The sequence below is a fragment of the Sus scrofa genome, chromosome 6 (genome assembly GCF_000003025.6).
Source record: "Sus scrofa isolate TJ Tabasco breed Duroc chromosome 6, Sscrofa11.1, whole genome shotgun sequence".
NCBI classification, from domain to species: domain Eukaryota; kingdom Metazoa; phylum Chordata; class Mammalia; order Artiodactyla; family Suidae; genus Sus; species Sus scrofa.
Window position 1 is genome coordinate 98,595,807 of NC_010448.4, and position 16,896 is coordinate 98,612,702.

The 16,896-nt window shown below is 43.7% G+C and overlaps 1 protein-coding gene across 3 annotated transcripts in view; it reads right to left on the reverse strand.

Moving 5' to 3' along the window:
• Window positions 1–3,139, reverse strand: part of RALBP1 (ralA binding protein 1) — a 48,021-nt gene extending 44,882 nt beyond the window's left edge. Inside the window, exon 1 of one of the 3 annotated variants that reach the window (XM_003127830.6) lies at window positions 2,223–3,139. The gene's annotated coding sequence lies outside the window, so the exon portion shown is untranslated. Of the gene's footprint in view, window positions 1–2,034; window positions 2,124–2,222 lie in introns of those variants that run through there. The other 2 variants (XM_005665285.2, XM_005665282.3) reach the window with 2 other exon arrangements.

Sequence of the window (16,896 nt, forward strand, 5' to 3'; positions counted from 1 at the left end):
TTCCTGGTTAAAATCCATAAGCTCTATTATTATCTATGAGAATAAAACAACCTTGAGAATCCTTAGAATGGCACAGCCCACTTGAAGATCTATCTGTACAGTGTCATCTCCTGCTGCTTAGCACCATACACCCACCGCTACAGCTGCTGAGAATGCCCCACACTTATAAGGGTGCAGGCTTGCTCTCATCAGGTCCAACTTTTCCTTGGCCTGAATTTCCTTTCCAGTGATCTCTGTCTCAGTCATGCCTAAACCTTCTTTAAGTTTAAGGACATCAAGTTCCTAATACAATGGCTACCACACAGCAAGAAGTTAAAACGGATTGAGCTGGCTAAGGCCTCTCCATCCTGTCTCAACAACTCCTGTTTGCTTCAAGATAAATTACTTTGCTTATCTACAGACTACTCCTAATTTGGTCTCTGCCTAAGTTCCCAGTTTCAGATCTTGCCACCACCCTGTACCCTTGCTATCTATACCTGCAGACCCTACGATTCACGGAAGTTGAGACTCCTGCAGTTTCTCCTACCTAAATGCCCATGCTTTCTGTGCCTGTACACCTACCGTTTTCATCCCCTCCAATATACACTTTTTCTTCCTAGTGCCCCCTTTCTCAATCTTTCCTTCTCCTCCCTTAAAAATAAAATGACCACTACCTCCTTTGTACACCCACTGTGGCCCATCCTTTCTCCAGTGAAAATGATCTTAAAAACACATTGGACTTGCAGACAGTTCAAATAAGAGATAAAGTCTTATCACACAGAAAGCAGGGACAGTACCTTATCTATCTCTAAGCCATCTTCACAGTACCTGCTACACAAAAATTCCTCTACACTAAGTGATCTGCAATTTCCCATATATTAACAAAAGTTTCTATCCCAGATTTCCTTTCAAGAAAGAACATACTTTGGGGTGACATTCTGGGCCCAATCTTTCCTTGCCAAGCAAACAACTGTATAAATCAAAGTTAATATGCACTTTCTAATACCACTTATATTTTTCTAAATTAAAAGAGAAGTGGTCCCTGGAGGATGTAAAATGAGAAATGCTATTTTGAAGAAAAGATCATAAATTATGTCACCTTGCTTCAAGATACTTTGTTTAAAGAATTACTTCTCAACAGTTACTGTCAAACGGGCTACTATGAAAAGTGGGAACCCTTCTACTAACTTCCTACCTCGACTACTCACCAATTCAGTTTACAGCAATTACGCATTCTCAGGAAAATACTCAGAAAGGAATTAATTAATCATCTAGAAAACTGGAAAGGCAAAAAGTGAAGTCACCTTTCTCATTCAGAGGTCCACTTATTCTTTTAGAAGTACTGCTGCCTCCAGGACCACCAAACCACAAGTGGGCCTGTCCCTTATGACTTCTTGAATATTCCGTGAATAACTGCCCAGTGGGACAGAATGTCACCCAAGGGCCGCAACCCTGGGACATGCACGCTCCGCTCAATAAAAAAAAAATCGGCGAAAGCTCTGCTAATGGGGCGAGTCGGTGTGTTAACTCAGTGTCCAAATGACTGTGCTTCTTTCAAAAGAATGTTCAAAATCCCTCGAATTAGTATTTTAATCACCTTCCAGAACTCCACCAGGCCCGAGACATGTTGCTTGCTCAAGAGGAAGGCTCTGGGTCATGAATCCCAGAACCTGAAGCAGCATAATGACTTCAGGTAAAGCAGAGGTGCGGGAATTTTGTAAAACCTGTTTCACTCTCACAACGACCAAGCGTGGGGGGTGGGGGGTATGCTGACCTCAATAAAGCCTTTAAGCACAAACCTAATAGACAAGGTTGTGAAAAGAATTTTCCCCTCGGATCGGTCCCGCGGAAGCCCCGGAGCTCTGCCGCTCCCGCGCTGGCGGTGGAAGACCGCGAGCCCCTCCCCGCCCACCTGGCAGCACTAGAGGCCGGTCACAGTTCCGCTGCGGTTACGTAAAGGGCCGAGTCCCCAAGCTCCATCCCCGCGCTCAGTGGCTGCCTGAGGCAGAGCCCCAAACCCACCCTCCTCCCCTAGACCCAAGAGCCCGGACACACCGCGGAGTCCCGATAGGCCAGCTGAAGAGCGGGAGAGACCGGCAGTGGGGGCGAAACGCGGAGGAACCCGCCGGGTCCAGCCCGCTAGGGCAGCCACGCCCCCGCCCCCGCCGCGCCGGCCAGGAGCCTGGCCCCGCTCCAGGCTGACATACGCCGCGACCCCCGCCCACCCACCGTTCGCCACTGACCTGCGCCCGCGCCGGGTGAGCGCCTGCCCTGCCGCAGCCGCCGCTTCCCGACTCTCACGCCGCCGCCGCCGCCGCCGCAACCACCTCCTTCGCTAAGCCCTGGGCCGGCCTCTGGCACCCCATTCCCACCCCGCCCCAGCCTCCGCCTGTTTACAATGATTGGGACAGAACCGGACGAGCCGGGCCAGCGCGCACGCGCACTCCTTCCCCGCCGCAGCCGGCTTCCCGGGTCCCCAGCTCGGCGCTGAAGGCCGGAGCCGTCGAGGGCCGGCGCCCTATGCCCCCAGCGTGGAGCACGCTGGGAGCGGTAGTCCACGGAAACCCATAGCCGAGGCTGTAGGCAGTCCTCCGCCAGGAAGCGCACTACAACACCCAGGAAGCACCACGCCTGCCCGGTCCCGGCGCCCGCTGGGGAGAGCTGGGAGCGCGCGAGAGGACGCGCCGGGCTCGAGTCCGCTGGCGCCTGCGCAGTTCCTGGTGGTGGCGGGCGACGCGCACCTTGCCCAAGCGAGGTCTGCGAGGATCGCTGGGGCGGTGCTGGCCGCGGACTGGAGGAGGGCAACGTGTTTCTTAGCTGCGGAAGCTCAGACCTTCCCGCCGGCGGGTTTCAGCCGTAACCAGTTAAACCGGCCCGGAGGCCGGCTCGGCCCGCTCTTGGGTGGGGCCTCCCCCCGCCCCGATTGGGCGCAGAGGCTTCGGCTTCCGTGGGGACTTTGGCTGCGGGTTGCGGCACAGGGAGCGCCGTGGCCTCCGCGGAGAAACTTGTGTAGACTCCGTGCCGGGACTGACCTCGGCATCCCTGAAATTAGTGTCCAGAAGGCAAACCCTCGGGTCTTGCGGTGCAACGGGGTCCCAGTTCCCACCGCCTTCTCTGGCTCGGCGTTTCCCGAGGAGCTCCTTAATTAGAACTGCCCATCGCACGGTTAGCTTGCCAACCAAAAGCATTGAATCTAGAAGAAGACCAAAATAACCGTACTTCCTCCAGAACGCCTTCACAAAAGCTGGAAGAATTGTGCTAATGCATGGCTGGAAACCAGGGGCCTTTAACTGTTACTGTTTCATAAAGTGTGGCGGTTTATTAGAGGAATGATAAAACCGGAATAGATGGCGCTTCCCGATCCTCACATTCCCACCTGCGATGCTCCTCTGAACTTCATTCCATGTTTAGATTGACCTCTCTAATCCATCTTGCCTTGCTCTTTACTCAAGGCTAACAGTAGGTCTCCCTCGTACTTTACATTTCCTTCTCAATAAAGTGCAGCCACCTTGTCTGACCTTCAAGAAGAGCCCACAATTAAAATACCAAGTTGGGAGTTCCCGTCGTGGCGCAGTGGTTAACAAATCCGACTAGGAACCATAAGGTTGCGGGTTCGGTCCCTGCCCTTGCTCAGTGGGTTAACGATCCGACGTTGCCGTGAGCTGCTGAGCTGCAGACGCGGCTGGGATTCCGGTTCCTGTGGCTCTGGTGTAGGCCGGTGGCTACAGCTCTGATTGGACCCCTAGCCTGGGAATCTCCATATGCCAGCAGGAGCGGCCCAAGAAATAGCAAAAAGACAAAAATAAATAAATAAATAAAATAAAAGCTTCTGTTTAAGTCTGGAGATACATGAATCTCCAGGACCCATGAAAACTTTTATCTGAAAAAGGAAAAATAAAAATAAAAATAAAATACCAAGTTGGTCTGTGCTTGCCATTGTTTTGACAGCTTTAAAATTTTCTTATTGCCTCACTGGCAACAGCACAGTGTCCTCACCACTGGGATCGATCGGCACGTTAACCAAGCCAGTTAGAATACTCTGCCTTTGGCAGCACCGACTGGGCCAAGGGATAGGACTGATCCAAGTTGGGCATTATTGACCCCTTGCTGGAAATTGTTATATGAACACAAAAAAGGGAGGGAAGATTGCATCTTACTGTAGCAACAGCTGACCGCCACCTTCTTCACAACAAAAAGAGGCCTTTGTGCAGCAGCAATGAATGAAGCCAAAAGGAGACTTGGAGTGCTAGTGGAGGAGGGAGGAAACAAACAGCTGACCGCATGGAGACTGTGTTTCAGTTTCAGAGGGCATGGCTAGCATACCTCTTTCTAAAGTGCTTTGAGTATGTGAACCTAGCCGAGAGAGCCAATGCAGCTATTTATTTATTATTATTTAGGGCTAATTTGTGTGGTTATGGAACATATTTGTTGGTTGCCTCCTGCAATTTATTCCTCCCATTTAAGCCACACAGCATAATTCTTCCTTTTGGTGGTGGAGGCTTTCAGAGATGGTCACCTAACTCAGTCAGAGCCGACGAGATCCACTGAGACTTGGGTTGGAGCTTCTAGTAAACTGCAGCATTCTTGCTCTTCTGGTATGGTGAAAGTTTATGCGGTCTGCAACTGTGGCAGCTGTTTTGCTCCTAAAGAGGAAAGCCTGGAGGGATAGGGTTTATTGGAGAGGCACCAGTACAGCCTGATGATGAAGTCAGTACTGTCAAACGTGCGCTGGGAGACCCTTGTGTTGCTGCACATTAGAGCTGCACTATCCCATCTCACCTGTTTGACCTGTCCTGTAGATGATCCTATAGACGTTAGAATTGTGAGCCATAAATTTCCTGTGTTGGAGTTCCCGTTGTGGCTCAGCAGTTAAGAATCCAGTTAGCATCTGTGAGAATATGGGTACGATCCCTGGCTTTGCTCAGTGGGTTAAGGATCCAGCATTGCCATGAGCTGTAGTATAGGTCAAAGATGCAGCCTGCATCACAGCATCTGTGGCTGTGGAGTAGACTGGCACCTGCAGCTCTGATTCACTCCCTAGCCTGGGAGCTTCCATTCCAGCCCTAAAAAGCAACAACAACAACAACAAAAGTTCCTGTATTATTTAAACCAGTTTGTATTGGGAGATTTTCTGTGACTCAAAATTCTGAAAATCCTAGTTCAGTTGGATTTATTTTACATAATGTTGAAAGGTCCTGACTAACACTGCTTCCTACCTAAAGAGAAACTGTGGAAGAGACTTTCAGCTATGGCTGTATGACAAAGTCAACAATTCCTCTCTATACAAAACAAGTATAAAATTGGCAGAATTGTCAAAACCATTTCGGGGCATTGGAAATCAGACGGTTTGGGAAACATCTCTTCATGAAAAACTGCTAAAAGTTCTAATAGGAACAGTAGATGTCTGTGACTGTATTGCCTGAGGCTGCTTCTTTCCTGCCCTTTTGCCCTATCATGGTAGTTTTATTAGTGTAGATGGGACTAGCCAAGAAAACTAGTAGCTTTGCTGCCAGAGGGGATGGACTTGATTTGTGGTGGGAGGTCAAAAACCCCTGGCTTTGACAGCTGAAGGGAATATATAATAGTGCATCTACTATGGGAGACAGTATGGTGGTTCCTCAAAATATTAAACATTAAGTTACCATTTGATCCAGCAATTCCACTTCTGAGTACATATCAGAAAGAACTGAAATCAGGAGTTCTTGTTATGGCTCAGCAGGTTAGGAACCCAACATAGTCTCCCTGAGGATGTGGGTATCACCCTTGGCCTACTCAGTGTGTTAAAGATCCAGCGTTGCTGCAAGCTGTGGCATAGGTCCAAGATGAAGCTCTGATCTGGTGTCACTGTGTCTGTGGTGCAGACCAGCAGCTGCAGCTCCAATTCGACCCCTAGCCTGGGAACTTGAATACGCCGCAGGTGCGGCCATAAAAAGAAAAGGAAAAAAAAAAGAATTGAAATCAGAGATATTTGTACATCCATGTTTATAGCAGTATTATTTGCAATATGTGGAAGCAACCACAACTGTCCTTTGATGGATGAATGAGTACATAAAACATGCTATATATGTACAATGAGATATTATATAGCCTTTGGAAGGAAGGAAATTCTAGCAAATATAAAACAAAAATCATGAGAACTTAAAGGAGAAATTGACAATTCAGTTGCAGTTGGAGATATAAAATTCCTCTTAGCAATTGATAGAACAAGACAGAAAGTCAATGGGTATATAAAATCTGAATTACACTGTCAGCCAACATGAAATATTTGACAACTATAGATACCTGCATCCAGCAACATTAGAATACACATTCTTTTTAAGCACAGATGAAACATTGTCCAGCATGGATTATATGGTAGGTCACAAACCAAAAGTCTATATATATATTTTTTTTCTTTTTTATGGTCACACTTATGGTATATGGAAGTTCCCAGGCCAAGGGTCAAATCAGAGTTGCAGCTATGGCCCATGCAACAGCCATGGCAACACCAGATCTGAACTGCATCTGTAGTCTACACCACGGCTTGCCGAAACACCAAATCCTTAACCCACTGAGCAAGGCCAGGGATGGAAGCTGCACCCTCACAAAGACAACAACAGGTTATTAATCCTCTGAGTCAAATGGGAACTCCTATAAATTTTAAAAGAATTGAGAACATACAAAATATATTCTCCTTCTACAGTGGAATTAAATTAGAAATGAATAACAGAAAGAAACTAAGAAATCCCCAAATATTTGGAAATTAAACAACACATTTCTAAATAACCCATAGGCCAAAGAAGAAATCACAAGGAAAATTAGAAAATATATAAAACTAAATGAAAATAAAAACACAACATATAAAATTTAAGAGAGGACATTAAGGAGTTCCCATCGTGGCACAGCAGAAACAAATCCAACTAGGAACCGTGAGGTTTCGGGTTGGATCCCTGGCCTCGCTCAGTGGGTTAAGGATCTGGTGTAGCCGTGACCTGTGGTGTAGGTCACAGATTTGGCTCGGATCTGGCATTGCTGTGGCTCTGGCATAGGCCGGCAGCAACAGCTCCCATTGGTCCCCTAGCCTGGAACCTCCATATGCTGTGGGTGCAGCCCTAAAAAGACAAAAAAAAAAAAAAAAAAAAAAGAGAGAGAGAGAGGCAGTTAAAACCATGCTTAGAGGGAAATTCATAGCATTTAAAAACAAAATAGAAGGAAGATAATTTAAGCTTCCAATTTACATTTTCACCTCAAGAAGTTTCCACCTCAAGAAGGTAGCAAAAGAGTGAATCAAACCTAAATTAAATAGAAGTAAGCAAATGGTGAAGATCAGAATAGAAATCAATGAGCTTAAAAATAAGAAAACAGAGAGAAGGACCCAAACACTGATTCTTTGAAAAGATCAAATTGATAAGCCATTAGCTAGACTAAGAAAGAAAGAGATGATACAAATATAGAAATGAGAAAGGAAAAGGATTGTAAATAAATATTATGAACATCATAAGTTCTAATACGGATGAAAATGGAGGCATTAGAGCAAATTACCAAAAACTAACAAAAGAAAAAAGAAAATCTAAATTGATATGTATTGGGGTAAAAAACTTGAGTCACTAAATACAGATCTTACCACAAGAAAACACCATGTCCAAAGGTCTTCACAGATGAATTCTATCAATATTTTAAGGGAGAGAAACCCCCAAAGCTATTAATAGCCTTTAATAAAACAGGAGGAAGGAAGATTTCCCAATTCATTCTATGAGGCCCTTATCACCCTAGTACCAAAACCAAGAACATCACAATAGAAATACAGACAAATCCTTCATGAGTTATAGACCTTAAAAGTGTTCATTTTGTGGTATATGAATTATATCTCAATGATACTTTTTTTTAAGATATGAGAGTTCAATAAAATAGTCTAAAGACAACCCCACGCTTAAATGAACATAGTAGAAAAATTGATCGCTTGCTACCTGTATCATTAGGACTGGCACCAGAGTCTTGACTCCCAAACAGTTCACTGGGTCACTGCACATTTACATAATTGAAGTTTCCTATTTTTACATTTTGAGCCTGGCTAACTTTTGACCAATAATCAAGAATTCCTCGGGAGTTCCCTGTGGCACAGCAAGTTAAGGATCCAAGAGCGTCCCTGCAGTGGCTCAGGTCACTGCTATGGTATGGATTCCATCCCTGGCCCAGGAAATCCCATATGCCTGAGGCACAACCAAACAAAATGTAACATATGTAATAACATATATAAAACTGGGAAGGCTCAGTTGGAGTGACTGGACTGACCTTTCTGTAGAGACACTGAACTAGCAATAAATGTACTATCACCCAGGCCCCAGTGCTCTAACTTGTCTACAAGGATAAGACAAATACTGCCTAAAATTTTGCCAAAAATCTGTTACAGGTAAAATTAAATGAGTTAATGGGACACAAAAGAAAGTATTTTTTTTTTGACAGAACTAAGTTCGAATGTTGCTTCAGCAAGCTTTCTTTTATTTAATTTAATTTGGTTTTTTTTGTTTTTGTTTTTGTTTTTGTTTTTTTTTTGGTCTTTTTGCTATTTCTTGGGCCACTCCTGCGGCATATGGAGGTTCCCAGGCTAGGGGTCGAATCGGAGCTGCAGCCACCAGCCTGCACCAGAGCCACAGCAACACTGGATCTGAGCCGCGTCTGCAACCTACACCACAGCTCACGGCAATGCTGGATCGTTAACCCACTGAGCAAGGGCAGGGACCAAACCCGCAACCTCATGGTTCCTAGTCGGATTGGTTAACCACTGGGCCAGGACGGGAACTCCTAATTTGTTTATTTAATTTACTTATTGTTTGCATTTTAGGGCTGCACCTGTGGCACATGTAAGTTCCCAGGGTAGGGGTTGAATTGGAGCTGCAGCTGCTGGCCTACACTACAGCCACAGCAACTTGGGATCCGAGCCACATCTGTGACCTATACCACAGGTCATGGCAATGCCAGATCCCTAACCCACTGAGTGAGGCCAGGCATTGAACCCGCATCCTCATGGATACTAGTCGGATTTGTTTCTGCTTTGCCACACCGGGAGCTCCATCATCAAGCTTTGTTTTTTTGTTTTTGCTTTTGTTTTTGTTTTTCCCACTGTACAGCAAGGGGATCAAGTTTTCCTTACGTGTATACATTACAATTACATTTTTCCCCCACCCTTTGTTCTGCTGCAACATGAGTATTCAAGCTTTGTTTTAAAGGACCAGAGAGTGAGTTTGTTACATTTTGGAAGCCAAACTGTAAATCTCTATTAGAGCTATGCAAACCTGCAGTAGACAGTATCTAAAGTGTGGCTATGTTCCCAAAAAAACTTTATTTAGAAAAATAAATGAAGGACTGGGTTTGACCCCTGGTCCATGCTTTGCTGACCTCTACTCTGTGAACTACTTGTTGTCACAATTAGGTCATTTGTAGAAATGATCCTAAGGCAAACTCGATACTTTGTAAGGCTGTTCTGGCACTTAGACAAAATAGTATGCACCAATGCCATGAAATGGTCCCCAAAGTTAGATTTGGGGCAGAGTTGGGATTTGTCCCTAACTACTTATAGGTGACCTTGGGCAAGCTGCTAAACCTCTCCACACACTGTGGGCAGGCTGGACTGGATGAAGCCTGGAAGAGTTGAAACTGCACAGGGCTTTTTAACAGAGCATTAGACTTTCCAGTTTCCTGGTCTGTCTGTGGTTATGGCTCTGGTTGCAACCAGAGCCACAGAGATATGCTATTCGTGACTCAACATTCACTTTTAGCTCCTCGTCTTTCTTTCTTTTCTTTTTTTTTTTTTTTTTTTTTTTTGGTTGTCTTTTTAGGGAGGTTCCCAGGCTAGGGGTTGAATCAGAGCTACAGCTGCTGGCCTACACCACAGCCACAGCAACGCCAGATCTGAGCCCCATCTGCGACCTACACCACAGCTCACAGCAACACCAGATCCTTAACCGACTGAGCAAGGGCAGGGATCAAACCTGCAACCTCATGGTTCCTAGTCAGACTAGTTTCTGCTGCACTACAACAGGAACTCCCTAGCTCCTTGTCTTTCTGAAGCTCTTAATGGTTTTGTAGGTTGTTGCCCCCAACCTCCCTCCCACTTCTTTTCTCCACCCACTTCTTCTTTCTTCTTTTCTTTTACAGCCACAGCAACTCGGGATCAGAGCCACATCTGCAATCTACACTGCAGCTTGCAGCAACACCGGATTCTTAACCCACTGAGTGAGGCCAGGGATCGAACCTACATCCTCATGGATTCTAGTTGGGTTCTTAACCCGCTGAGCCACAGTGGGAGCTCCACCCCCTCCTTCTTTCAGTGGCTGCCCTGAGCTTTCTAAACAGGAGGAGTATGTTTATGAACATAGCATCTCAGCCCTGTTGGATTCAGCGATGCTAGGGGAAGCAGGCCTTTAAGGACTGAAAAATCTAGTTTTTAAGTAAAGGAATTCCATTTTTTAACTGAAGTTGAAACAAAAAGGAAAGACCTTTAACCAACACAAGGCTTTAAAGTTTGCCATCAAAAGGATTTTCTTATGGTGGCTGTTGAAATGCTCTTAAAACTAGACAGGCTTTCAAAAGCCAGGGGGGGCTACCATCTCCCTGGAAAGTTTATGTGTGGGCCTAATTATGATGAAGGAGTATCAGTTGAAATAACCTTTACTGAGTCTGATTGAAATGGCTTGGAGTCTTTCTGCTAAATAAAGAATGAGAAATGTCCCTCTAGTGAATATTTAAGAGTTCCTTTGTTAAATATTTTACTGTGCAAGATAGGAGTTCTGGGTTTCTAGAAGCTGAAGTAGTAGCTAAAAATCTCTTACCCTGTTGGTGGAAGTGTAAATTGGGGCAGCTTTCCAAGAGAGAAATTTTGAACATCTAACAAAATGTAACGTGTGGGTAAGCTGTGATCTGAAAATTTATTCCAAGGTTATAATAGGTCAAGTGTGGCGTGCACAAGAATATTTATAATATTGTGAGGGGTTTTTTTTGGTTTTTTTTGTTTGTTTGCATTTTGGGACCGCACCCACGGCATATGGAAGTTCCTTGGCTAGGGGTCAATCAGAGCTGCAGCTATAGGTCTAAGCCACAGCCACAGCAACATGGGATCCAAGCCACATCTTCGACCTACACTACAGCTCATGGCAATGCCAGATACTTAACCTGAGCAAGGCCAGGGATCAAACCCCCATCCTCATTGATATTAGTCAGACATGTTATCACTGAGCCACAACAGGAACTCCCAATATTGTTATTTTTAGTAAGGAAACATTGGAACCCAAAAGTCCATCAACAAGGGATTGATTATATCAATTATGATAGATTCATTGCAATAGAATACTATGTACTTTTAAAAAATATCATGTATCTTTATGTTTTGGCATGAAAGATGTCCATGACATAAAACAAGCAGCAAGCTTAGTTATCTGGATGGAATATCGATGAGAATGTGTTCACTCTGTATTATTTGAACTATTTATGAAAATGATGCATTATGAAGGAAGAAAATAATGATGTTTTCTGTCTAGAAAAGGAAGCAACTGCTCAGGAGACAAAAGGCAAAATATTGAGCTAAAGAGATCTGTGGTCATCTAATCCAATTTCCTCATTTATTTCAACATTAAAATCATTACAGATGTGATCAAAATTATGTCATAAATTCAAAGACATACACACAACATATAAAGTATAATGCAACAGCATTATAAATTGAACTATCTAAACCTAGACAATTATAAAAAATAAATGTCAATTATTTAATAAAATTTTGATCAGCTTATTAGAATATTAATGGACTTAGGGGATGACTTGTATGGATCATGTTACTAGTAAACTTGTCCATGATAGCTTCTTAAGTTTATTATATAAATTTCAGCTGTAGAGCCTTGTAACTCAACATCTGTATACACTATCGAGTGCTCCCCACCGAAAGTCTAGTTACCATCCATCCCCATACAGTTGACCCCCTTCACCCATTTCACCCACCTCCAACCCCTCCCCTCTGGCAGCCACTGTTCTGTCCTCTGTGTCTATGAGTTTGTTTTGTTATTTCTTCGTTGCTTTGCTGAGTCTGCTTTTTTGGTTTTGGGGTTTCTTTTTGTTTGTTTGTTTGTTTGTTTTAGGGCCACATGTGAGACATACGGAGGTTCCCAGGCTAAGGGTCGAATCAGAGCTGTAGCCGCTGGCCCATACCACAACCGCAGCAACACAGGATCCAAGCCTCATCTGTGACCTACACCACCGCTCACAGCAATGCCAGATCCTTAACCCACTGAGCGAGGCCAGGTTCCTAGTTGGATTCATTTCCACTGTGCCACGAAAGGAACTCCCTTTTTATTTTGTTTTGGAGTCCACATCTGAGTGAAATCATATGGTCTTTGTCTTTCTCCCTCTGATCTATTTCACTCAGCATAATACCTTCGAGGACTATCCATGTTGTCACACATGGCAGGATTTCATCCTTCTTCATGGCTGAATAATATTCATATATATCCATGATCATTTTAAAAGATGCTTTCCTCTCAACTAGTAGCTAATGAACACACTTTAAAAATTCTATTAACTCAGCTAGAAACTTTGCCATCATCTTTCATTTTTCTGTTTCTCTCCTGTACGAGAGACATCTCTGGATTTATGACTTGATTGCAAGAACTGAAAAGACAGATTTATCTAACCTAAGTAACAGTCCCCATATTTTTCATTAACAAACTCCTTTCACAGTAAAATATCTCTACCCCCATTAGAATTTTAATGTATATTTTCCCCCAAGTTTTTAAATGAAAATTCTCTATATATAGAGAGAAGTGGGCAGGACTGTACGGTGATATACCCACTGTTAGATTCTACAGTTGTTTATATGGTGCTCTATTTGGTCACATATCTATTTGTCTTCCACTCATGTATGTATCCACCCTTCAATCTACCTTATTGTTTCTTATTTTTTTGGCTACAACATGCAGTGGCTTGATGTAGGATCTTAGTTTCCAGACCAGGCATTAATCTCAGGCCACAAAGATGAGAGCACTGAATCCTAACCATTAGACCACCAAGGAACTCTGATCTTATTTATCATTTATTTATTTATTTATTTATTTATTGTCTTTTTGTCTTTTTAGGGCTGCACCCACGGCATGTAGAGGTTCCCAGGCTAGGGGTCTAATCAGAACTGTAGCCGCCGGCCTACGCCACGGCCACAGCCACGCCAGATCCGAGCTGCATCTGCAACCTACACCACAGCTCACGGCAAAGCCAGATCCTTAGCCCACTGAGTAAGGCCAGGGATCGAACCCGAAACCTCATGGTTCCTAGTCGGATTTGTTTCTGCTGCGCCATGACGGGAACTTCCAGATCTTATTTTTTTTAATGCATTTCAAAGTTACAAACATGAGTACATTTTATCCCTAATCCCTCGCCTATGTCATGTACTGAATTATATCTCAATATTTGTTTATAGCTTTTTTTCTTTTAAGGGAAATCTTTTTCTTTTTATGGTCACACCTGTGGCACATGGAAGTTCCCAGGCTAGGGGACATATCAGAGCTGCAGCTGCCAGCCTACACTACAGCCACAGCAACACTGGATTATTAACCCATGTGCGAGGCTAGGGATCGAACCTGCATCCTCACAGAGACAGCACCGTGTTCTCAACCCACTTAACCACAACGGGATCCCCTAAGGGAAATTTTTAGATTGTAAAATAGACACGTATTTAGTGTACCATCCTGTGAGTTTAGAAAAAAACACAACACTCAACCCCAAACCTATCCAGATAGAGAACACTTCCATTACCCACAAACATTCCATCACGCCCTTTCCTGGTCCCCAGGAATCAGAGTCCCCAGCTCTGCTGCCATTCTCATTTTGTATGCCATAGATTCATCTTGCCTATTCTAGAACTTTTGTAAGAGCAATCGTACAGTCAGCACTCTTGTGGGTAAGGTTTCTTCCACTCAGCCTGTGCTCAAGAGTCACACATGGTGGGGTTTCCATAGTTCCTTCTTGTTTCTACTGAGGGTTACTCCATCGTTGACGGACATCACAATTCATCTCATCCACTCTCCCATCGCCAGGCACTGGGCTGGTTTCCACTTGAGGGCAATTAAGATAAAAGGCTGCTATGAACATGTCAAGAACAGGGCAGGGTGGGGTTTTACCCCACTTGCAGGATAACCGACTACCCCATCAGAGTTTCATGGATGCTGGAGGAAGACCGGGGTCTCCTGCCTCAGACACTGGGTCTCATTGCTCACAGCAATAGCAGCAGTATTCACACCAGGGCGCTAAGCCCCAATTCCAAGTGGTGCCCCCATACACAGTCATATCGTGGGAACTAAATTCCAAGCTTAGAGAATCTGAACCTCTCAAGATTGTCCTTTATCTTCCAAGGCTGTTCTCTAGACAAACATAGCTCAGAACAAAGGCAGCCAGTGCTTCTGCTCAGCTCAGAAAACCAGAGGGCCATGAGGCGTTGTCTCCCAAAAAAACATTCTTTCACAGATCTTTTTGTGAACATGTTTTCATTTCCCTTGGGTAAAATGATAAGAATAAAATTGTTGAGTCACAAGGTAGGTTTTTTTTTTTTTCCCCAAAGTGATGCATCATTTTACATACCACAAAAAATGTAGGAGGGATTCCGCTATTTCAGCTTGCACCATGCTGGTGTTGTCAATGTTTTGAATTTTAGCCTTTCTGGTTATTTGTAGTGGTAACTGAATTGTAGTTTAATTTGCATTTTCCTGATAACTAATGATATTGGGCACTTTTTCATTTGCTTATTGGCCTTTAATTCATTTTCCTTTGTAAGGTGTTTGCTTAAACTTTTGCCTCTTTAAAAAATAGTTTTTTAGGAGTTCCCATCATGGTGCAGAGGAAACGAACCCGACTAGTATCCATGAGAATGTAGGTTCAATCCCTGTCCTTGCTCAGTGGGTGGGGGATACAGTGTTGCTGCAAGCTTCAGTGTAGGTCACAGACAAGGTCTGGATCCTGCATTGCTGTGGCTGTGGTGTAGGCTGGTGGCTACAGCTCCAATTCGATCCCTAGCCTGGGAACCTACATATGCTGGAGGTGTGGCCCTAAAGAAGAACTAAAAAAAAAAAAAAAGGTTTTTTATTTTTTGGGGTTTTTGTTTTTTGTGGTTTTTTGTTTGTTTTGTTTTGTTTTTTTTTGCTTTTTAGGGCCACGCCCATGGCATACGGAGGTTCCCAGGCTAGGTTCCCAGCCACAGCAACTGGGGTTCCGAGCCATGTCTGCAGCCTACACGGCAACACCAGATCCTTAACCCTCTGAGCAAGGCCAGGGATCAAACCCACAATCTCATGGTTACTAGGTGGATTCATTTCTGCTGCACCACGATGGAACACCTCCCCCCAAAAAAGTTTTAAAATATTTATTTATTTATTTATTTGGCCACACCTGGACATGTGGAAATTCCTGGGCTAGGGATCAAACCTGTGCCATGGTGATGACAATGCTAGATGCTTACCCCACTGAGTCATCAGGGAACTCCAAAAAATAGTGGGGGTTTTTTTGTTTTGTTTTTTTTGTCTTTTTGCCATTTTCTCGGGCCAGTCTCACTGCATATGGAGGTTCCCAGGCTAGGGGTCAAATCGGAAGTGTAGCTGCCGGCCTACGCCAGAGCCACAGCAACGCCAGATCCGAGCCACGTCTGCGACCTACACCACAGCTCACAGCAACGCTGGATCCTTAACCCACTGAGCAAGGCCAGGGATTGAACCCACAACCCCATGGTTCCTAGTCGGATTCGTTAACCACTGAGCCACAATGGGAACTCTTTTTTTTTTGTTTTTCTGAGTTTAAGGAGTTCTCTGTATATTATGGACCCACATCCTTTATTAAATATATATTTTGAAAATATTTTCTTGTTTGATTATTTATCTTAACTGTGCCTTTCAGGGAGGAGGACTTTTAAACCTTTGCTGAAATCTAATTTACCAGCTTTTTATTTTGTAGTTACTACTTTCTGGGTCCTAAGAAATCTTTGTCTATTTTATGGTCATGAAGTTTTTTTTAGTGTTTTCTTCTGGAAGCTTTGTAGTTTTAGCTCTAAAGTCTAGGTCTGTGACATATTTTGAATTACTTATTGGGTAATGATTAGGTATAGGTGGAAGTTCAATTTTTCCATATGAATATCCGTGCTTCCAACACCACTTATTGAAAAGCCTTTCCTCATTGATCTCTTTCAGTCAAAAATTAAATAACTGTATGAATGTGGGTCTATTTCTAGGCTCTCTATTCAGTTCCATTGATTTGTCTGTCATTACACTCAGACCACACTGATTGCTATAGCTTAATAGCAATCTAAAAGTCAGATACAGTAAATTCTTTTTCTTCTTCTTCTTTTTTTTTTTTGCCGTGCCCAGGGCCTGTGGAAGTTCCCGGATCAGGGATTGAACTCGCAGCACAGGAATGACCTGAGCTGCTGCAATGACAAAGTGACAATGCTGGACCCTTAACCCACTGTGCCACAAGGGAAATCCAAGTAAATTCTTAAATTTTGTTCTTCCTCAAGGTTTCTTTGGATAGTCCAAGTCATTTGCATTTTCATATGAATTCTTGGAGCAGTGCTTGGAATATAGATACGTAGATCTTTAGATAGGTAGCTAGATATTTCGTTTTTGTGTGTATATAACAGAGAAGTTATTTTAAGTATAAGAGTAAGAAAAACATTTAATAACTATTACAGTTTTCATAATTACTTCATATTTCTAAATACATTTTATATAAAGCCAAATTGGTTTTTTTTCCTTCAATTTAACAAGTGATCTATGCCACGTTAATTTGGTGAATGTTCATTAGGTAAGAATAACCTGTCAACGTGAAGCATTGTTATGTTCTGAGTCTTTAGAATAAGACATTCAGGAGTTCCCGTCGTGGCGCAGTGGTTAATGAATCTGACTAGGAACCATGAGG